This window comes from Rhincodon typus, chromosome 27 (assembly GCF_021869965.1).
Source record: "Rhincodon typus isolate 14 chromosome 27, sRhiTyp1.1, whole genome shotgun sequence".
Lineage (NCBI taxonomy): Eukaryota > Metazoa > Chordata > Chondrichthyes > Orectolobiformes > Rhincodontidae > Rhincodon > Rhincodon typus.
Genome location: NC_063358.1, coordinates 9,518,367 through 9,541,991, shown reverse-complemented (window position 1 = coordinate 9,541,991; position 23,625 = coordinate 9,518,367). Strand labels below are relative to the sequence as shown.

Genomic DNA, 23,625 nt, shown 5'->3' with positions numbered 1-23,625 from the left:
CATCACACAGGCCATGTCATCACACAGGCCATGTCATCACACAGGCCGCTACCACAACCAACCCATTGACGGCTACAAATGGTACCCATTAACAGCTATTGATTCTCTCAGGGTGACCATTAGCCATTCCTTTGTCTGCCCAAGTGCTGTTCTCTCTTTCTGTGATACATTTCCACCTATTGTTTATTCCTCACCCCTCCTGCCACCCTATATTCAGTATATGTACCAAAGTGTTCCTAGCTGTAATCTGTTCTGAAGAAGGGTCATTGGACCCAAAATGTTAACTCTGCTTTCTCTCCACAGATGCTATCAGATCTGCTAATTTTTCCCATCAATTTCTGATTTTGTTTCTGATTTCCAGCACCTGCAGTTCCTTGAATTCTTTAGTTTTTATTTGAAGTTAACCTTTGACCGATTGAAGACTACAGTTAGTATTTCTGCACCAAATTTATTGCAGTTACTTGTCTTTCAGTTTAGATGAACACTCTGTATGAAATTGTTCCCAATTCACTAAATTTCTCACTACATCCTAATGTGAATCAACCTTTTACGATTTTGTTTTAACTCCAAGAAGACAAGATATAGAGTCAGCAGTATGACACCAAGTCTAAAGAAAGTGGATTCAATAAACCCAAACTGGGTTATGTTTTAAAGGCCAGACGGATATAGGAGGAAGGAGAGATTTTGAAAGGCCGGAGAGAAGTTAGTTTTGGAGTTCTTCAATTTGTGAGGCTGTAGGGGTGGCAGGGATTTAGTTTTGGGGACAGGGCTGGTGGGGAATGTTTTAAATGAAGAATCATAAGGATGATGGGAGATAGAGATCAAATTCTAAATTGGCTGTTAATTTGTGGGAAGTGAAGGGAGTTGTGATGCAATGGGAAGAGGTTCATTGGATACTCCAATATAAGACCATCCATGTGGGATGTGGCAGTAGCGCTAGCACAATTTAGGAAATGGACTATTCAGTTGCTGAAAACTCCTAAATAATTGTTGACTTGATATTTCCTTCATAGTTGGAAGATTATGTTTAGTTTCTCTTTATTTTCGCATGTTGTAAAAAACGATTCCTTAGAAACATTTGAAATGAGATACAGCAGTATTTAAAATGTTGTGGTACATATCCCGGGATTTTTTCTGACTGTGTCGTAACAAGGTCACAAAGCCCCAGGTTGAAAAATCAAGGAATAAAGGTAAGCAAGTTGAAGTATGAATATCAGAGAACATGTCCGAGCAAATGGTTGAGAAAAAATGAGAACAAGTGGAGGACAAAGTGGATATTTTTAGTTCAGAGAAGTTAACTGAATTGCAACAGAAAGATGATACACATGTATCAAAAAGTGTAAGCTGAAGAAGAACCTGCGTGTATCCAAGAATGTTCCTATCTTAAAAATTGAGTGATAGAGTAATAGATATGTACAGCACAAAAACAAATCCTTCGCTCCAACTCGTCCAGGCTGACCAGATAATGGAGACCATCACACATTCAGAAATTGGCAGAGGTTCATCATGTTGTATTACCAGTGGATTATAGAAAGGACATGTTGTGGGTAGCCCAGGAATTACCAGCAATTAATTTGGGAGAAGGAAATGTCATGCCAAAATCCATAAACATTTCTTTTGGCCTGGACTGCATAAAGATGTGGTTGAATTTTGCCGGTTATGTTGTATGTGTCAGGTAATTGGTAAATGTCAGGCAGCGATAAAACCAACCCCCTTAATACCCATTCCCACATTTGAGGAACCTTTTACAAGGGTCTTGATCTGATTGTATCACTGTGGGTAGTCTGCATCTAGTACAAAATTTCTAAAATCCTATTAGCCATGATACTGCAAAATGGAATGGCATCTGGAAATCTAGTAAACTACTCAGAGAGTAGTAAGTAGTAAGGGCGTGGAATGCCCTGCCTGCAAAAATAGTAGACTCGCCCACTTTAAGGGCATTTAAATGGTCATTGGATAAACATATGGATGATAATGGAATAGTTTAGGTTAGATGGGCTTCAGATTGGTTTCACAGGTCGGCGCAACATCGAGGGCCGAAGGGCCGAAGGGCCTGTACTGCGCTGTAATGTTCTATGTTCTATGTTCTAAACACATCCAATACGGTCAGCAAATACCAATCCCCATTTTTTGTTTTAGGTAGAGATCCTACGGAATCAATCAAGAGTCAAATTTTACACCAAAATTATTCAAGGAAGTTATGGATATATTAGGAATAAAATAATTCAAATCTAATGCATTCAGACATAGTAAGAACTGCCGATGCTGGAGTCAGAGGTGGCACAATGTGGAGCTGGAGGAACACAGCAGGCCAGGCAGCATCAGAGGAGCAGGAAAGCCAACGTTTCGGGTCAGGACCCTTCTTCAGAAATGGGTTTTTGAAGATTTCTGAGGGAGGGTCCCGAACCAAAACATCAGTTTTCCTGCTCCTCTGATGCTGCCTGGCCTGCTGTGTTCCTCCAGCTCCACATTGTGTTATCCAAACCAAATGCATGCCTTCCAGAATCACAGGGAGTGTTAGAATGGAGGCATCAAACTTTAAAGACCACGTTGAGGGCTTGTTGTCAAGACTGTCCAGGGGACTGGGACAAAGGAATTTCATTTGTACTTTTTACAAATGGTATGCACCAAACAAATCTACCAAATTCAGTCCATTTCAATTAGTTTTTGTGCATGTGCTGAGAGGACCACTGAAATTAATTAAGGAGAAATTGGTGAGTCAGAGTTCAGAGATCACATATTTGGACTATGTGTCAAATTTTAGGGAAAGATTAAATACAGCAGGTGAGTTGGCTAGACAGCATTTAAAGGTGACACAGAATGTGATGAATTGTAAGCAGACAAGAAATCAAAAATTCATAATTTTTAAGTGTTACTTCCAGTGGCAGGTCAACCCTTAAAAGCAAGGTTTAGTGGGCCTTAACAAATTGAAAGTAGATTGAGTGAGGTGAATATTTGATAAGAAGGCCAGATAGCAAGAAATCACACAGAATGTGTTATGTGAATATGCTCAAAAAGTATTTTGATAGGGAAGGAAAGCAAAAGGAGAATGTGTTACCGATTACAACAGAGTGAAAAACCAGGTTCAGAGGATTCAGAATTGGACACTCCTCAAAATAAATTGGTTAATGAGGAAGTTTTCAAAAATTGGGATAAATAATAGTTATCTTCTAGCGGGAAATCAAAATGATGTGAAAGAGTTATTACTATCGCATGGGGAGATATGTGGGAACAATCTGGGAAATACTAATCTAATTACGCATGATGTAGAAATGGGAAATGCTGTTCCAATTAAGCAAAATCCTTATAGACTGAACCCTCTAAAGTTGGCACAGGTTCAAAAAGAGATTGAACGTGTGCTCAAAGGCAACATACTCGAAGTGAATTGTAGTGATTGGAACTCATCCAAAGTAATGGTGGCAAAACAAAATGGTACCCAATGATTATGAGAAGACTATCGCAAAGTCAATGCACTTACAAAGTATGATTCATATCCTATTGCATGTTTGGAAGACTGTATTGAGAAGGTGGGATAAGAAACTTATATTTCTAAATTGGGACTTACTCAGAGGAAACCAGCAGTTACCTTTATCTGAAAGAGTAAAGACAATTTTGCCTTTCAGACACCAAATGGACTAAAAAATTTAAAGTCATGGAATTTGGTATGCATAATATGCCAGCCTCTTTTCAAAGACTAAGCAAAAAAGTCATTTCTGAATTACACAATTGTGTGCTAAACATCTACAACCTGGTGATTTTTAGTGACACATGGAAGGAACATTTGCAGCATCTATTGGAATTGTTCGTTTGACCTTGGGAGCTGGGATTGTTGATAAACCCAGCTAAGAGTGAATTCACAAAAGCCCAAGTCACTTTCCTGGGACATGTTATTGGACATAGAGAAACGGCCCTACAGCATATGAAAACAAACATTTTTCTGGCATTTCCCGAACTATCAATGAAGAAGGCGCTACTATGATTGCTGGGATTGAGTTGTTCTTATCAGAAGTACGTACCCAATTTTTTAGCAGTGTGGCTGCTCCGTTAATTGAATTATTGAAGACGTGTAGAAAATTTCAGTGGCCAGATGAGTGTCAGAAGGCATTTGACAGCCTGAGGCTGTGTTCAACATTGCCCCAGTATTAGCCACAGCTCATTACGCAAAGCCATTTAAGGTGGCTATCAATGAGGATTTTGTCGATTTCTGTGCTGTAGTCTTAAAAGAAGATGATGTGAAGATAGAAAGACCTGTTGGAGGGAAGGATTTGTTTTTGTGCTGTACATATCTATTACTCTATCACTCAATTTTTAAGATAGGAACATTCTTGGATACACTCAGGTTCGTCTTCAGCTTACACTTATTTTTCCGGAAATACTGAATAATCATCAATGGAAATATTCCATAATTGAGAAGGAAATCTTGAGCTTGCTGTTGGTGTTACATTTCAATCCTTATGTTGCCAAGGTTACATGTCTGAGACAATTGTGTATCCTCATCATAAACCCTTAAAGTATTTGTAGAAATTTAAGGATAAAAATTCTTGACTGTTTAGTTGAAACTTATTATTGCAGCTATTCAATTTGAGAATTATACACATGGCAGGACGAGAAAATGTAATTGCTGATGCATTATCACGACTGATGAAGAAACACAGGATTTTGGTGGCAGGAAGAAACACAGAATCAGTGGTCAGCACTGCTGCCTCACAGCTCCAGGAACACGGGTTCAATTCCACTCTTGGGCAGTGGAGTATGGAGTTTGCACATTCTCCCTGTGTCTGAGTGGGTTTACTCCGGGTGCTCCAGTTTGCTCCCACAGTCCAAAGATGTGCAGGCTAGGTGGATTGGCCATGCTAAATTTCCCAAAGTGTTCAGGGATGTGTAGATTAGGGTGGGTTAAGGGGGATGGGTCTGGGGGGGATGCTCCAAGGGTCGGTGTGGACTTGTTGGGCCGAAAGGCCTGTTTCTACACTGTAGGGACTCTATGAAATGGACCATCATCGTGAATGTTTGCTTAGAGTCAATGTAATGCATATTTATTGTAGTGTAGTGATCGCATAAGAGCAAGGGCTTTTAAAAATGAAGCCATCTTTGTAAATGGATGCTTCATTTTTTTAACCAGGTAAGTGTGACGATTCTGTGGCTTTAAGAGTTACATTTTCTCCTGGTTTCTTTTAAGAGAGAGATTGAACAAGAGGTGACAAGCAATCTGTGGTAATGTAAACTGCTTGTGAGCCCTTGGGCTTCTTAAAATTTAGAACAATAGAAGCAGCCTGGATCGGTATGGCCAGCTCTTACAGACCAGGATTTCTAGCTTTTTCTTAGTCTTCAGATTTCATAGAAGCTGCTAGAGTTGTGAAGAAGGAGAAGCTATTTCTTGCCCTCTCTCGGCTACAACTCGACATTGTAGCAGACACTGCATGTGAGAAAATTTGATTTCTGAATTTGCCTTTCTGGCAAGGAGTGTGTTCATGGAATGTTACTATTTTGTAACAGTTAATTAGAATTAGTTACTTTATCTATGATTTTGTTAAGTTTTCCATTAGAGTTAAGTTATTCTAAGTTCTTCTTTCTTTTGTTGTATTTTAACTAAGGTATTTGAATAAATTGAGTTTTGCTCAATGTTGAGTAGTTTTACTAGATGAATTGCATCTGAAACAGTTAACTTTACATTTGTCTTTAAAATAAGAAAAAGTTAAGGTCTAAGCAACCTTCTTAAAATACCTTGATTGAAACATATTAAATTCTGAGGGGATTGGCAGGCTGGATGTGGAGGGGGTGTTTCCAATTTTGGGACAATCGAGACGTTGTCCATTTAACACTGAGATGAGATGCATTTTTTTTTCCTCTCTTGAATCCCTGTGACTGAGGAGGTGTTTAAAGTGAAATCTCTGAATATTTTTCACACCGAGATAGTTAGATTCTTCATAAACAATGGGTTAAATAGGAATGTGCAGTTGCGGTTCTCAACAAAATACTTTGATCCTGTTAAATTGCATAGCAGGCCTAGGGCTAAATGACTTATTCCTGATTCTGACCTTCATGTGTTTGTCAGTGAGAAGTCAGCAATCCAAACAGGTGCAGAGTAAAATGTGAATTCTCGTTGATAGAGTGATGGAGTCATAGTGCTGTACAGCATGGTAACAGACCCACCGGTCCAACTGGTCCATGCCGACCAAATATCCTAAATTAACCTAGTCCCATTTGCCAGCATTTGGCCCACATCCCTCTAAACACTTACTATTCATGGACACATTCAGATGCTTTTTAAATGTTGTAATTGAACCAGACTCCACCACTTCCTGTGGCAGCTCATTCCATACACACACCACCCTCTGCATGGAAAAGTTGCCCCTTCAGTCCCTTTAAAATCTTTCCCCTCTCACCTTAAACCTATGTCCTCTAGTTTTGGACTGTGCTAACCTGGGGAAAACACATTGACTCCTCACCCTATCCATGCTCCTCATGATTTTATAAGCTTCTATAAGGTTACCCCTCAGACTCCGATGCTCCAAGTTTCAGAACATCCTTCCTATGGTACAGAGAGCAGAATTGAATGCAGTATTTCGAAAATGGCCTAACCAATGTCCTGTGCAGCCTCAACATGACCTCCCAACTCTTATACACAATGCATTGATCAATAAAGGCAACCACATCAAACATCTTCTTCATTATCCTACCTGTGACACTGCTTTCAAGGAAATACAAACTGCACCTCAAGATCTCTTTGTTCAGCGATATCCCCAGGAGCATATCATTAAGTGTATAAGTCCTGCCCTCATTTGTCTTTCCAAAACGCAGCACCTCACATTTATCTAAATTAAATTCCTTCTGCCCCTCTTCGGCCCATGGGCTCATCTGACTAAGGTCCCATTGTACTCTGAGGTAATCTTCTTGGCTGTCCACTACACCACTAATTTTGATGTCATCTGCAAACTTACTGACCATATCTCCTATGTTCACATACAAATCATTTATACATATTACAAAAAGAGTTATTTAAAATCACCTTTTTCCTCTGCTGGGTTTCCAGTAATTCTCTTTTTAATCCACAACAACAATGTATGTCAGATCTATAAAAGACAGAATAGCAACTTCTGTTTCTGTTCAATAAAAGGCAGACATTGTCCATCATTTTCCATTGAAGCAAAAAAAGTCAAACTCCATTTAATTTGCGAAGCATTTCTGACATTTTCCTGAGGCTGTAAACTTCACATGCTTTCCGCTAAAGCCTACGTGTGGGGATCAGACTCACACTGCATCATATCAGGAAGTGTTGTGTGAATGTGTGATTATGAAGTTCCTCTGCGTAATAATCGAATCCCGCCTCTACCGGAGCAATGTTAAAACCTGTAAAGTTTGGCCAAAAGAATGATTAACAATTCATAGAATTTCTAAGAAGCACCCCACAGAGCTGCAAAAGTAACGAGTGAATCATACATGCAGTCGCTGCTGCTTTTCCAATTGAAAGTAATGTTCACCATGGGAACCACAGAGCCATGTTCTAAAATTGAGCTGGGTTCGGATGGCAAACGTGTAACTTTCAACTTTATTCTCACCTTGAACTTGTTGAAGCCGCACGTTCTATTTCCAGCTGCCGATGAAACACCAGAGGCCGGTGTTGCTGCATAACAATGCCAGAGAGCGCTTAGCGCGAAGTGTCACTGAATACAGACCTCAGCGCCCTTCTGGTAGAATTATCGGCAGAACTTCGAAGAGAAAGTAAAGCTGCACTTTGTTTCCAATCAATGTGATTTGCATGTGCACGGGTAACTAATAATCAGTGAGTGGTGCCGATCACAGATCAAAACACTGCATGAATGAATTCATAGGATTTACAAGGGCTTAACTCCTGGAATTCGAATGGGACGAAGACTTTGAAATCTCATTGGGTTTTAATATTAACGGATGCAAAAAGAAGAACCCAGAAAAGTAAAAAGATTCTCTTTCGTAATTTTGGAAAAGGTTCCTAAAAAAAAACAAAACTCCAACTTAGATCAAGCACGGGCCAGTGTTGTAGGTTTTCTGTCGATTTTTACAATCCATTCTGGTAAATTCCCTTTGACCAGTGTTTAAACCTCCCAGAATGAACACATGAATACCCTCAATGAATTAGCAGGCATGAAATTCCATACTACCAATTAAATTTCAATATCAAAGATTATAAAAAAGAAGCAGCAAAGTAGTTTATAGGCAGGCACATACATGGCAAAAGAAAATGCAAAACAGGAATCAGGTCACTAAATGATACAGTAACAACATTTCACATTTGCAGTTTGCCTTTCGCACAACAGAATGTCCAAAACTATTTCACAAAGGCATTGTCAAGGAAAATTTTCTATTGAACCACAGAAGGAGATATCAGGTCAGGTGATCAAAATCTTGGTCAACGAGACAGTTTAATGAGCATTGTAAAGAATGACATAGAAGTGAGAGAGTGCGAGGGAGACAGAAGTGGAGAGGTTTTCTGAAGGATTTTACATTTGAGGGCCCAGGTATAGCAACAAAAGCTGGAGCAATTAAAGTCGTGGCTGAGAAGAGATCAGAATTAGAAGTAAGAAAGAAATTTGGTAGGTTGTAGGACAGCGGAAGGGTGAAGAATGGGTGGGGGAGGAATTATTCGGGGAGCCATCAACGGCGAGTCCAAAGAGGCACTTTGGAATGGATATTTTACTGGACTGGAGGGCAATTTAGGTCAACAGGTTTTAGGGTGACATGTAAACAGAACATTTTGTATGAAGAATCAAAAGGATGACAGGAGATAGTGGTCAAATGCTAAATTGCCTGTGAAATCGTGGGAAGTGAAGGGGATGGTGATACAATAGGAAGAGGTTCACTAGATATTTCGAGATTAGACCATCCGTGTGGGATTTGGCAGTAATGATAGCACAGTCTGCTGGTATATCACCGACGGAGGAGATTGTAATTTGGAAATTAGAGTATTCAGTGGCCGAAAAGGCTGAAATAACTGCTAACCTGCTGTTTCTTTCATGGTTGGAAGATGATATTTTGAGCAGGTCGGTGGCTCAGTGGTCAGCATTGCTGCCTCACAGCGCTTGGGATCCGGATCCAATTCTAGCCTCGGGTGACTGTGTGGAATTTGTACATTCTGCGTGGGTTTCCTCCCACAGTCCAAAAATGCGCAGGTTAGGTGGATTAGCCATGTTAAATTGCCCATAGTATGCAGGGATGTGTAAATTAGATGGAATAACCATGGGAAATGCAGGGTTACAGGGTTAGGGTAGCGGGTGAGTGTGAGTGGGATGTTCTTCGGAGAGTCAGTGTGGACTTGTTGGACTGAATGGCCTGTTTCCACATTGTAGGGAATTCTATATTTAGATTTTTATTTCCACATGTTGTAAACAGGGTTCCTTCGCAATATCTAAGGTGAGATGGAGCAGTATTTAAAATGTTGTGGTACGTCCCTTAGAAACTCAGTAAATATTTGCTTTTGCAATCCTGACAGCATTGAATTTCACAGCCATTTTCTGGAGTTGCCTTTTGAAACGTATTTTTCAGTTGTACCACTGTGGTAAAGAGGATAAACTGTGACCTAATGATGCATTGACTCTGTATTGTCACCAGCATTCTGACAATGTAAAATGATGAACATTTAATTTTTTGAACACCCAATGGCTTTTGGAAAGAGTAAGGCAAGCATTGGCATCAGGAACAGTTTAGAGATGAATGAAGAATATTGCACTAAATTGTAAATTATAAGAATTATTCACCCCGTGGTGTATTGGTTCCAGCATGCTTCATTAATTTAGGGACTTATTCGGTCTAGTATTGCAGTGCCAATTGTAATGATGCTGTGACTTTTAGAGCCATAAGATTTTTTCCTAGTTTCTGTTAAGAGAGAGATTGAACGAAAGGTAACGAGCAGTCTGTGGTAATGTAAACACATTGTGAGTCCTTGGGTGTTTTTATGAAGGTGGAACAATAGAAGCAGTCTGGCTGGGTGTGGCTACCATGAGGTGAGAGGACCACTGAAATTAATTACGGAGAAATTGGTGAGTCAGAATCCAGAGACCACACATTTGGACAATGTGTGCAGGGATGTGTAAATTAGGTGGAATAACCATGGGAAATGCAGGGTTAGGGTAGGGGGTGAGTGTGAGTGGGATGCTCTTCAGAGAGTCAGTGTGGACTTGTTGGACTGAATGGCCTGTTTCCACATTGTAGGGATTCTATATTTAGATTCTCTTTATTTCCATATGTTGTAAACAGGGTTGCTTGGAAATATCTTACATGAAATAGAGCAGTATTTAAAATGTTGTGGTACGTCCCTTAAAAACTCAGTAAATATTTATCTTTGTAATCCTAACAACACTGAATTTCGCAGCCATTTGCTGTAGTTGCCTTTTGAAACTTACTTTTCAGTTGTACCACTGTGATAAAGAGGATAGGTGTGATCTAAAAATGAAATGACTCCGTATTGTGAGTAGCATTCTGACAATGTAAAATGATGAACATTTAATTTCTTGAAAATCCAATTGCTTTTGAATAAAGCAATTTGGTTTGCATAACATTTGGGTAAAGCATTAACATCAGGAACAGTTTGAGATGAATGAAGAATATTGCACTAAATTGTGAATTGTAAGAATTATTGTCCCCATGGGATATTGGTTCCAGCATGCTTCATGAACTTGGTGATAAAATTGGGTCTAGTGTTGGAGTGCCATTGTAAGGATGCTGTGACTTTAACAGCCATAAGATTTTTTCCTGGGTTCTGTGAAGAGAGAGATTGAATGAAAGGCAGCGAGCAGTCTGTGTTAATGTAGACAGCTTGTGAGGCCTGGCTGGGTGTGGCCACCATGAGGTGAGAAGACCACAGAAATTAATTAAGGAGAAATTGGTGAGTCAGAGTTCAGAGACCACGCATTTGGACAATGTGTCAATTTTTAGGGAAATATTAAATAGAGTGGGCCAGTTGGCTAGACAGCATTTAAAAGTAGCATAGAATGTGATGAAACACGATGCAGACAAGAAATCAAAATTTCTTGATATTGCTAGTGGAGTAAAATGTTAGTGTTACTTCCAATGGTAGTCGGCATTTAAAAGCAAGGTTTAGCGGGCATTATCAAATTGAAAAGAGATTGAATGTGGTGATATATTTGATAAGAATGCCAGATAGAAAGAAATCATACAGAACGCATCATGTGAATATGCTCAAAAGATATTTTGATAGGGAAGGAAAGCAAAAGGAGAATATGTTACTTGTTGAAACACAGTGTGAAAAACCAGGTTCAGAGGATTCAGAATTGGACATTCCTCAAATTGAATTGGATAATGAGGGAGCTCTCAAAAATTGGGATATATAATAGAGTTACCTTCCAGAGGAAAACTGAAATGATGTGGAAGAGTTATTACTATCACATGGGGAGATGTGTGGGAATAAGGTGAGAAGTACTAATCTAATTACGCATGATAAAAATATACGAAATGTTGTTCCATTTAAGCAAATCGTTATAGACTTAACTGTGAAACGTTGGCACAGGTTCAAAAAGAGATTGAATACGTGCTCTAGTACAACTTAATTGAAGTGAGTTTCAGTGATTGGTGTTCACCCATAGTAACAGTGTTAAAATCAGATGGTACCCTATGATTATGTGTGGACTATTGTAAAGTCAGTGTCAATTCAAACTCTGATTCATATCCTATTGCATGTTTGGAAGACTGTATTGAGAAGGTGGGACACGCAACTTATATTTCTAAATTGGGACTTACTCAGAGGAAACCGGCAGGTACCTTTATCTGAAAGAGTAAAGACAATTTTGCCTTTCATGACACCAAGTGGACTATATCAAATTAAAGTCATTGGAATATGGTATGCAAAATAAGCCAGCCACATTTCAAAGACTAACCAATAAAGTCATTTCTGAATTACCCAGTTGTATGCTATACATCTACGACCTGGTGACTTTGTGACACATTGAGGGAACATTTGCAGCATCTATGGGAATTGTATGATTTACTTTGGGAGATGGGCTTTGGTGATAAACCTGGCTAAGAATGAGTTTGCAAAAGCCAAAGTCACATTCCTGGGCCGTGTTATTGGACAGGGACAGATGGCCCTACAGGACTTGAAAACAAATATTTTTGTGGCATTTCCCAAACCATCAATGAAGAGGGAACTACTATGATTGCTGGGATTGAGTTGTTCTTATCAGAAGTTCGTACCCAAATTTAACAGTGTGGTTGTTCCACTAACTGAATTATTGAAGACCTGTAGAAGATTTCAGTGGCCAGACGAGTGTCAGAAGGCATTTGACAGCCTGAAGCTGTGTCCACCATTGCCCCAGTGTTAGCCATAGATCATCATGCAAAGCCATTCAATGTGGTTATTGATGCGAGTTATGTCGATTTGGTGCTGTACTCCTAAAAGATGATGATGTGAAGATAGAAAGACCTGTTGGGTATTTTTCTAGAAAACTGAATGATCATCAATAGAAATATTCTATGATTGAGAAGGAAACCTTGAGCTTGGTGTTGGTGTTTGAACATTTCAGCCTTTATCTTGCCAAGGTTATGTATCTGAGTCAATTGTGTATCCCAATCATAATCCTTCAAAATATCTGTAGAAATTTAAGGATACAATTTCCTGACTGATAAGTTGGAACTTATTATTGCAGCTATTCAATTTGAAAATTATACACATGGCAGGATGAGAAAATTTAATTGCTGATGCATTGTCACGACTTTGATGAAGGAAGTTGCAGGCTTTTGGTGGCCAGAAGAAACACAGACTGAAATGGACTGTCATCCTGAATGTTTGCTTAGAATCAATATAATACATATGTATTGTAGTATCGTGATCGCGTAAGACTAAGTGTTTTTAAAAATGAAGCCATCTTTTCAAATGGATGCTTAATGTTTTTAACCGGGGTTTGTGAGGATTCTGTGGCTTTAAGAATTACATTTTCATCGGGTTTCTTTTAGGAGAGAGATTGAACAAGAGGTGACAAGCAATCTGTGGTAATGTAAACTGTTTGTGAGCCCTTGGGTTTTTAAAAATTTACAGCAATAGAAGCAGCCTGGATGGATATGGCCAGCTCTCACAGACCAGGATTTCAGGCTTTTTCTTAGTTTTTAGATTCCACAGAAGCTGCTAGAGTTGTGAAGAAGGAGAAGCTATTTCTTTCCCTCTCTCAGTTACAGCTAGAAGCTGGGGTTTCTTTTCCTACTGCAGGCCTTGCATGTGAGAAAATTTGATTTCTGAATTTGCCTTTTTGGCAAGTGGTGTGTTCATGGAATGTTACTATTTTGGAATGGTTAATTCACATAAGTTGCTCTATCTATGATTTTGTTAAGTTTTCCATTACAATTAAGGTACTGTAAGTTTTTCTTTCTTTTGTTGTATTTTAACTATGGTATTGGAATAAATTCAGTTTTGCTCAGTGTTGAGTAGCTTGACCAGAAGAATTGCATCTGTAACACGTAGCTATACATTTGCCTTTAAAATAAGAAAAAGTTAACGTCTAAGCAACTTTCTGAAAATATTTGGAGGGGGCTGGTCTGGTCTGGCGCATCGCTTTATTCAGGAGGAATGAGTTTGTTATTTATGCTACATATAGCTTCCTCCTTCCTGACACTCATTCTATCCAAATGGTTAATCTGAAAGAAAGTTCATCTAGATTAGATCTTGTGTGGATGGATTTGTGGAGAACTGGCTTATGAATAAATGAAAACACCATTAGAATATATGCTAAAACTGGACATTCTGTTAAAATATGCCCCATTCAGGGATTTGGAGAGGCATCTTCCTACTCTATCCCTGTTGGAATGCTTGGATTATTTGCAGGACAGGATCCTGGCTTTCATAATGGGTGAGATTAGCTGAAGCAGACGAGTACGTCCATTCCAGTGAGGTTAGAATTACTAATTGAAGAGCCACAGCATTACAAGGGCTAAGGAGCAAAGAGCTCAGGCTGCATGCCAGGTGATGGCTGAACACTACCTTTCTCAGCATTCTTCTACACAGCACTCTGCAGGATGACACACCTTGCAAATCCACACCACTGTCTCTCTCCTGGAACGGCACATCACCATCTCAGCACCAAAGCTCGCAATCAGCCTCGACTTGTTCCCTTCTCACACCCATGTCTCTCTGTCCCCGTCCACAAGATTTGTTCCATTTACAACGGAAAATCTTTACAAACACTCACTCACTTGCAGGGAAAATGAGCACACAACTTGATGAGAAGCAGAAACTGGAGCTGGGATAGCCCTCCAGTGCCAGGCACCCGCTCAGACATTGGTAATGAATGTCTGATGGAGTAGAACTCTTTGTCCATCAGGTTGCAAATGTCAGCAATAAGCAACCATGGCAGCCTGAAGCTCCTGAAGGGCTGTTGCTCAGTGCCACTTGGAAAGCTGAAGGTTTGTTAGTGAAACATGTGCTTCAGCTGAGTGCAAGAAGTTATATTTATTCATTCATTGTATGAAGGTGTCACTGTCAGGGTTAGCATTTAATGCTCATTCTGGGTACAGGGAATTTCCCTGGGTCTCTGGTATAGGATTGCAGCGATATAATCACTGGGCCATCATCTCCTCACAATAAAATGTATAAGACATGTGGAAAAGACACCAGGATCAAAATCAAATTGACCTCTTGAGCTTAAGACATTCTTCCTCTGTTGACCAGTGACCAAATAAATTGAATGGGGCTAAAATGAGGGATAAAAACCTGAACCAATTCAAAAGGTAAAGAGAAATCTGTGAGATTCCCTGAATGAGGAGGTAAATGTAGTGGAGAGATGACCTTTTGCCCGCTTGATATTGCTAAAACACTATAGCAGGCTGTTAACTCTGAGCTGTGCACTGACAATTATCGAGCCAAATCAACATTCAGAATGCAAACATTAAGAGGAGTTCCAATCAGCTCTCAGAAGGGGAAAGTCAAATGTCTAATAACTTTAGGCTTGATTCCCTGGAGTTTCAGCAGAATATGATGTAACTTGATTGATACATATTAGATTCTGAGGGGCTTGGCAGGCTGAATGTGGAGGAGATGATTCTAATTTTGGGACAATTGAGATGTTGTCCATTTAACACCGAGATGAGAGGCGTTTTTTTTCTCTCTTGAATCCCTGTGACTGAAAAGGTGTTTGAAGCAAAGTCTCTGAATATTTTTCACACAGAGATAGTTAGATTTTTCACAAGCAAAGGGGTAAATAGGAATGTTGCGGTTCTGGGCAAATTGCCTTGATCCTGTTAAATTGCATCGCAGGCCTGGGGCTAAATGGCTTATTCCAGATTCTCACCTTCATGTATGTTTGTTGGTGAGAAGTCAGCAATCCAAACAGGTGCAGAGTAAAACATGAATTCTCAGTCATAGAGTTGTACAACATGGTACAGACCCACCGGTCCAACCCATCCATGCCGACCAAATATCCTAAATTAACCTAGTGCCGCCAGCATTTGGCCCATACTCCTGGGGAAATGACACTGACTCTTCACACCCCTCATAATTTTATAAACTTCTATTTGGTCACCTCTCAACCTCCAATGCTCCAAGGAAGGTAACCCCAACCTATTCAGCCTCTCCCTATAGCTCAAATCCTCCAACACTGGCAATGTCCTTTTAATCTTTTCTGAACCATTTCCAGTTTCACAACATCCTTCCTATGGCACAGAGAGCAGAATTGAATGCAGTATTTCAAAAATGGCCTAACCAATGTCATGTACAGCCTCAACATGACCACCCAACTCTTATACACAGTACACTGATCAATAAAGGCGAGCATATCAAACGTTTTCTTCATTATCTTGTCTACCTGCGACTCTCCTTTCAAGGAAATATGAACCTGCACTTCAAGATCACTTTGTACAGGAACACTCCCCAACAGCTTACCATTAAGTGTATAAGTCCTGCCCTGATTTGCCTTTCCAAAACTCAGCACCTCACATTTATCTAAATTAAATTCCATCTGCCCCTCTTCGGCCCATGGGCTCATCTGACTAAGGTCCCATTGTACTCTGAGGTAATCTTCTTGGCTGTCCACTACACCACTAATTTTGATGTCATCTGCAAACTTACTGACCATATCTCCTATGTTCACATACAAATCATTTATACATATTACAAAAAGAGTTATTTAAAATCACCTTTTTCCTCTGCTGGGTTTCCAGCAATTCTCTTTTTAATCCACAATGACAATGTATGTCAGATCTATAAAAGACAGAATAAAAATTGAAAGAAGTGCAGATGGTGTAAATCAGGAACAAAAACACAACAGTTCTGAGGAATGTTCACTGGACCTGAAAATTTATCTCTTCAGTTTTCTTCACAGATGCTGCCTGTGCTCCTGAGCTTTTGCAGCTACTTCTGTTTCTGTTCAATAAAAGACAGACTTTGTCCACGATTTCCATTGAAGCAACAAATGTCAACCTCCATTTAAAATGCAAAGCATTTCTGACATTTTCTTGAAGCTGTAAACTTCACTGTCCACAGCTGCGTTTGTTTTCACATGCTTTCTGTTAAAGCCTACGTGTAAGGATCAGACTCACACTGCATCATATCAGGAAGTGTTGTGTGAATGTGTGATTATGAAGTTCCTCTGCGTAATAATCGAATCCTGCCTCTACCGGAGCAATGTTAAAACCTGTAAAGTTTGGCCAAAAGAATGATTAACAATTCATCGAATTTTTAAGAAGCACCCCACAGAGCTGCAAAAGTAACGAGTGAATCATACATTCAGTCACTGTGTCCATTCCAATTGAAAGTAAACGTTCTCCATTCGAACCACAAAGCCATGTTCTAAAGTTGAGCTGGTTTCGGAACGCAGACGTGCAAGTTCAACTTTATTCTCACCTTGAACTTTTGTTTCCAGCTGCTGATGGAACAATAGAGGGCGGTGTTGCTGCATAACAATGCCAGAAAGCCCTGAGCGCGATGTGTCACTGAATACAGACCTGGCCTTTCTATTGAAATCATCGGCAGAACTTCGAAAACAAAGAAATGTTGCACCTTGGTTCCAACAAAATGTGATTTGTATTTGCACTGGTCACTAACGTTCCATGAATGGTGATGAACACAGGACAAAACCCTTCAAGAGCTTGACGCCTGGAACTGGAATGGGACAAAAGATTTGAAATTTGAAATTGAAATTTTGAGTTTCAGTTTGTAACACATGCATTAAGGATGAATCTCTGAAAGTGAAAATGTTTTCTTAAGTAAGAATCCGAAAGACCTGTGGATGCTGTAAATCAGAAACAAAAACAAATTGCTGCAAAATCTCAGCAGGTCTGGCAGCATCTATGGAGGGAAATCAGAGTTACCCTTTCAGGTTCCATAACCCTTTTTCAGAACGGAAGAGATTGCAATAATGACTGATGAGATCTCCCAGCAATTTCTGTTTATGCTTTAGATTTTAAGTTGATTTGGAGGAAGTTCCTAAAAGAACAACAACTCCAGCATAAATCAAGCATGAGCCAGTGATGTAGGTTGTCTGTAAATTTACACAATCCATTCTGTTTTATTATCTTGTGAGCACTGTTTAAACCTATTATCACAAGTCCATCCGGAAGTGGTCAGCACTGTTGTGTGCTTGAGAACCTGTGGGAAAAGGAGAGGGTGGATCCTGTCACATGGTTCCCTGAGCAGATTGCCAAAGATATTTGGCAGAATGTCTCATCACCAGAACTTTCCAACAAGCACCAAGATAAATTGTTTCCAATCCTCTAAATTTCTCATTTCATCATAATGTGAATCAAAATTTAAGATTCTGTTCTAACTCTAAGAAGACTAGATACAGGGCCAACAGGATGACACCAAGTCTAAAGAAAGTGGATTCAATAAATCCAAGATAACAAGGTGTAGAGCTGGATGAACACAGCAGGACAAGCAGCATCAGAGGAGCAGGAAGGCTGATGTTTCGGGCCTAGACCCTTCTTCAATAAATCCAAATTGGGTTATATTTTAAAGGCCAAACGGATATAGGAGGAAGGAGAGATTTTGAAAGGCTGGGGGTGAAGTTGGTTTTGGAGTTCTTCAGTTTTGTGAGGCTCTAGGGGTGGCAGGGATTTAGTTTAGGGGAGGGGGCTGGTGGGAAATATTTTAAATGAAGAATAAGGATGATGGGGGTAGAGATCAAATTCTAAATTGGCTGTTAAATCGTGACAAGTGAAGGTGGTTGTGATGCAATGGGAAGAGGTTCATTGGATACTCCAATATTAGACCATTGTGTGGGATGTGGCAGTAATGCTAGTGCAGTCTGTTGGTATATCAATGACTGATGAGATTGCAATTTGGAATTTAGACTCTTTAGTTGCTAAAGTGGCTTAAATAACTGTTGTCTTGACATTTCTTTCATATTTGGAAGATTATATTTAATTTCTCCTTATTTTTGCACGTAGAAAACAAAAGGATTACTTGGAAACATTTTACAGTCAGAGAGTTAGAGTCATACAGCATGGAAACAGACACTTCAGCCAACTTATCCATACCAACCAGTCATCTCAATCTGACTTAGTCCCATCTGCCAGCGTTTCGCCCATATCCCTCTAAACCCTTTTTATTCAAATATCCATCCAGATGGCTTTTAAATGTTGTGATTGTACCCCACCTCCACCACTTCCTCTGGCAGCTCGTTCCATACATTCACCACCCTCTGTGTGAAAAAGTTACTCTTCAGGTCCTTTTTAAAATCTTTCCCCTCTCACCTTGAACTTATTTGAGATGAGATAAAGAAGCTGAGGGACATATCTTAGAAACTCAGTAAATATTTATTTTTATAATCCTAACAATACTGAATTTGACAGCCATGTGCTGTAGTTGGCTTTTGAAGCCTAGTTTTCAGGTATACATTGGGGTAGAGAGGATAGATGTGATCTAATGATGCTTTGACTCAGTATTGTCACAAACATTCTGACAATGTATAATGATAAGCATGTCATTTCTTGAACACCCAATTACTTTTGGAAAGAGCAACTTGGCTTAGACAACATTGGGCTAAAGTATTAGAACTGGGATCAATTTGAAAGGAATTAAGAACACTGTAGTAGATTGAAAAAAATGTAAGAACTATTTTCCCTCTGGTCTTTCGGTTCTAGAAAATCTAGCTCTAGTATTGGGGTGCAAATAACAGGGAAGAGTTAGTATATCTGGAAACATTAGACATTTATTCAGAAAGAATCAGTCTGCAATTTTTACTACAACCAGCTATTGCTTTTGTGACACTCATGCTCTCCAAACAGTTAATCGGAATGAATGTCCACCTAGATTAGACTTTGTGCACTTGGGTTTGTGGAGAACTGGCCTAAGAGTTTAATATGTAAAGACATTAATGTGTATTCCTTAAATTGGTTGATGTACATATGTGAAATATAGATCTTTACATATATGTAGCATATTTGTCAGATGATACTCAGCCATCTCAGTGTTTATTAATTTAGGATTAGAAATGTGTTACAATTCATCTCTTATTCTTGTTTGTCAATAAATATAGACTCAATATTTCCTCCCTCTGATGTCTTCATTCCAGGGATTGGCCACGTGAACTTCTGAATTGCTTCTTATGTTAAATGTATTTCATTCCGTCACTAAGGGAACCATAATAGGATCATAAGAAAAACTGGCCATCCTATTGAAATCTACCTCATACAGGGATTTGGAGTGGAATCTCCCTACTCTATCCCTGTTGGAATGCTTAGATTATTTCCAGGGTGGAGCCTGGCTTTAATAATGGGAGATTAGCTGAGGCTCTTTCATTGGCACCCAGCCTCTGGGTTCTTCAACCAGTTATGGTGGGTGGGCAAGAGAGTACATCCATCTGGTGGGGGGAAATTACTAATTGAAGAGCAAGGACCTCACGCTGCAAGACAGGAAATGGCTGAACACTGTCTGGTGCCAGGCCCTGAATACTGCCTCTCTCAGCATTCTTCTGCAACAGCACACTGCAGGATGAAACACCTTGCAAGTCCACACCATCTTCTCTCACCTGGGGCCTCACATCTGCTTCTCAGAAACAACACTCTTGACATATTAACTTCTCAAACCCACATTCAGGGAAAGTGAGCACACAATTTGACAGAAGCAGAAAGTGGAGGTTAGGATAGCCATCCAATGACCGACAGCTGCTCAGACATTGCTAGTGCATGTTGAATGAAATAGAATGCTCTCTCCATCAGGCTGCAAATTTCAGCAATGACACAGTAATGACAGCCTGAACATCCTGAAGGATCGGTGCTCAGACATACGTGGAAAGCTGAAGGTTGTTCTGTCAACCAAATGTTTAGGCACAATGCAAACCTTAAAAACTATTCACAGGATAAGGGCATTGCTGGCTAGAACACCACTTATTGCCCATCTCTAATTGCTGAGGTTTGCTGAGCTGGTATATCACTGACTGATGATATTGCAATTTGGAATTTAGACCCCTTAGTCGCTAAAATGGCTTAAATAACAGCTGTCTTGATATTTCTTTCATATTTGGAAGATTGTATTTAATTTCTCCTTATTTTTGCATGTGGTAAACAAAAGGATGATTTGGAAATATTTGAAATGAGATAGAGGAGTATTTGAAGTGCTGTGAGACATATCTTAGAAACTCAGTAAATACTTACTTTTATAATCCTAACAATAATCTTAACAAACATACATGTTAGGAACACGAATAGGTCATTTAGCACCAAGCCCGTTGCCCCATTTCATAAGACCATAGTGATTTTGCCCTTCCCAATATTCAGACACTTCCACTACCTTTTGATTCACAAAGATTCAAAGGCTCATGACCCTCTGAGGAAAAAAAAAATCACATTTCATCTCAGTGTTCAATGGACCATCTGAGGTTGTCCCAGGAGGGAAACATCCATCCAGCCAAGCCCCTCACAGTTTAATCAAGTTGTGTCTTATTCTTCTAAATACCAGTCAATGAAAACCTAAACTTGTTAGACATTTGAATTTCATCTTCTGAGAGCTGGTTGAAAACTTGTTTTAATGTTTGCATTCCAAACACTGCTTTGGCTCAAAAGATGTCAGTGTACAACAGCTTACAGCTGAGTTAACAGTCTCCTTTGATTTTTTTCACAGAATTTCAAATGCAGTTTGGTTCAGTACAACAGCATATGCAGAAAACAAACAAACATTACAGTTTGACTCTATCCAACAAACAAACCAAAGACATCTCTTTCTTTTGCAAGACTATATTCACAAGCATTTGAGGCACCAGGAGGGTTTGGTAGCTGAACGGACCCCCATTTATCTTCAGCAGAAAGAGTTCGGACAATAGTCTTTCCCCACTGTATCTTAGTGGCAGCTGTCCCAAGCTTTAGTGCTCCCCTCAGCACGTAGTCCTGACCTTGGAATGTGCCAGTCTCAACACTTGGTCAAGGTCAACTCTTTAATCTGGAAGACCAGCAGGTTTCAGACACACCAAAGAGTTCCTTTCACCAAGTTAAAGATCCTCCAGACACAGTCGATGTGTTCTCAGGGAACAGACTGTAGAGCACAGAGTGTTGTGTCAGTGACCTGCTCGGGACAAACCTCAACAATCACCTGCAGTGTGCTGTTGCAGAAGAATGCAGAGAGAGGCAGTATTCAGGGCCTGGCACCAGACAATGTTCAGCCATCTCCGGTCTTTCAGCGTGAGGTCCTTGCTCTTTCACCCTTGTAAAGCTGTTCCTCTTCAATTAATAATTCTCCCCCCACCAGAATGGATGTACTCTCTAGCCAATGCTCCCTGTTTGCTTGAAGAACCCAGAAGGTGGGTGCCGATCAAAGACCCTCAACTAGTCTCCCATTATTAAAGCCAGGCTCTATCCCTGGAAATAATCCAAGTTTTCCAACAGGGATTGAGTAGGGAGATTCCACTCCAAATCCCTGTACGAGGAAGATTTCAATAGGATGGCCAGTTTTTTCGTATGTTCCCGTCATGATTCCCTTAGTGACGGAATGAAATACATTTAACATAAGAAGCAATTCAGAAGTTCATGTGGCCAATCCCTGGAATGAGGAGGTTAGAGGGAGGAAACATTGAGTCTGTATTTATTGGCATCTAGAACAATATGAGATGAATTTTTACATATCGCTAATCCTAAATTAATAAAAACTGAGAAGGCTGAGTATTGTCTCACAAATATGCAATGTATATCTAAAGATCTATATTTCACATACGTACATCAACCAACTTAAAGAATACACATTAATGTCTTTACATACTGAACTCTTCGGCCAGTTCTCCACAAACCCATGTGCACAAAGTCTAATCTAGGTGGACATGTACTCAGATAACTGTTTGAAGAGCATGAGGGTCATAAAATCAGTAGTTGCTTGCTGCAAGAATTGCAGACTGATTCTTTGCGAATAAATTTCTAATGTTTCCACACAGACCAACACTTCCCCATTAATACTAGATCCAACTTTGTCACTAAATTGACAAAGCATGCTGGAACCAATATACCAGACAGAAAATCCAATTTTCAATCTACTGCAGCGTTCTTAATTCCTTTCAAATTGATCCCAGTGCTAATACTTTAGCCTAATGTTGTGTAAGCCAAGTTGCTCTTTCCAAAAGCAATTGGATGTTCAAGAAAGGACATGCTTATCATTATACATTGTCAGAACATTAGTGCCAGTACTGAATTGAAGCATCATTAGATCACAGCTATCCACTGTACCACAATGTACACCTGAAATCTAGACTTTCAAAGGCAACTACAGCACATGGCTGTCATATTCACTATTGAATCCACAGGGACACCACGTACAAAACACTGGATAAGGGGGAAGAATGCATCCAACGCCAACCCCATCCTAATGGTAACCATTGTGTGCGGCTGCATCAAGCTGTGCGTAGACCCTCAGTTTGCAAACACGAAGTGCCACTGCATATTGAGGTTCTACTTGACCCTTGTGTTCTGAAGGATGGGACTGGCCGCACTGCTGTGGAACACTGCAAATAGTCGAACTATTCCATATCACCTGTCCTTCGTGGAGATACTTACAAAGAAAAATACCTTTGACCACAAGTCCATCAGGAAGTGGTCAGCACGTAGTGTGCTTGAGAACCTGTGGAAAAAGGAGAGGGTGGATCCTGTCACATGGTTCCCTGAGCAGACTGCCAAAGACATTTGGCAGAATGCCTCATCACCAGAACTTTCCAACAAGCACCAAGACAACACTTGGCTGGTGGTGAGAGGGGCATTACCTGTGAGGTGCATCATATACACCGGTCTGTGCCACTGCGCACTGCCCTCCAAGCAGATATAGGGGAGTTGAGACTGTCACACATCTCCGAATGAATTGTGGCTTTTCAAAGGAAGTCGGAAGAAAGATGCAGTGGTTATTCTTGAGGTTCGTCCCGAGCAGGTCACTGACACAACACTCTGAGCTCTACGGTTTGTTGCCCGGGATGCACACTGAGACAAACATCGTCTGTGCCTGCAGGACGATTAACTTGGTGCAGGGTGCTCTTTGGTGTGCCTGAAACCTGCTGGTCTTCCAGAGCAAAGTGGTGACCTTGATCAAATGCTGCAGACTGGCACATTCCAAGATCCAGGACTACGTGCTGAGGGGAGCACGAAAGCTTGGGGCAGCTGCCGCCAAGATGCGGTGGGTAAAGATCATTGTCTGAACGCTTTCTAATGAAGTTAAATAGGGGTCTGTTCAGTTACCAAACACTC

General features: G+C 40.1%; 1 long non-coding RNA gene across 1 annotated transcript in view; it reads right to left on the bottom strand.

The window, feature by feature from the left end:
- LOC125486238 overlaps window positions 1–7,680 on the bottom strand; it is a 20,897-nt gene extending 13,217 nt beyond the window's left edge. The window contains exons 1-2 of the long non-coding RNA XR_007264925.1: window positions 7,560–7,680; window positions 7,010–7,350 (exon numbers count right to left, since the gene is read on the bottom strand). This is a non-coding gene — a long non-coding RNA (uncharacterized LOC125486238). The remainder of the gene's footprint in view (window positions 1–7,009; window positions 7,351–7,559) is intronic.
- Window positions 7,681–23,625: the final 15,945 nt, after the last annotated feature.